At 38.5% G+C, this 364-nt stretch overlaps 1 protein-coding gene across 2 annotated transcripts in view; it reads left to right on the top strand.

Annotated features, from left to right (window-relative positions):
• LOC107725151 (zinc finger Y-chromosomal protein 1-like) overlaps nt 1-364 on the top strand; it is a 15,063-nt gene that overhangs the window by 11,465 nt on the left and 3,234 nt on the right. The gene's annotated exons all lie outside the window — the stretch shown is intronic.

Here is a 364-nt window from a genome sequence, read left to right as displayed (position 1 = left end):
ACAAGCGCTCTTCTTCATGAGCATTTGAGTGTGCGGATAAAAACTAGATTAGAGCACCATGTGCTGTTAAAATCTAAACTCAGAATCGATTCCAGAGAGAATCGCGATGCATGCATTCAGAAGATCTCAGAATCCATCCACGAATCGATTCTGCATCGATTTATCGTCGCAGCCCCACTAAATAGAGTCTATTAACTACAAACAACACGCTGCGGCGTTATGAGCGTTATGAAATGTAGGCCTGAGTATTGACACAAATTTCACGATTCGATTTTGAATCACATTCGATTCTGTCGATTCTGATCTCGATTTGATTCAAAATCAGTGTTATTTTTGGTATCACTGAAATAATACTGTTAAATAA

Source organism: Sinocyclocheilus rhinocerous, unplaced genomic scaffold, assembly GCF_001515625.1.
Source record: "Sinocyclocheilus rhinocerous isolate Xijiao unplaced genomic scaffold, SAMN03320098_v1.1 scaffold1295, whole genome shotgun sequence".
In the NCBI taxonomy this organism is placed as follows: domain Eukaryota; kingdom Metazoa; phylum Chordata; class Actinopteri; order Cypriniformes; family Cyprinidae; genus Sinocyclocheilus; species Sinocyclocheilus rhinocerous.
The sequence above is the reverse complement of the archived record's forward strand: the minus strand, read 5'-3'. Positions and strand labels throughout refer to the sequence as shown.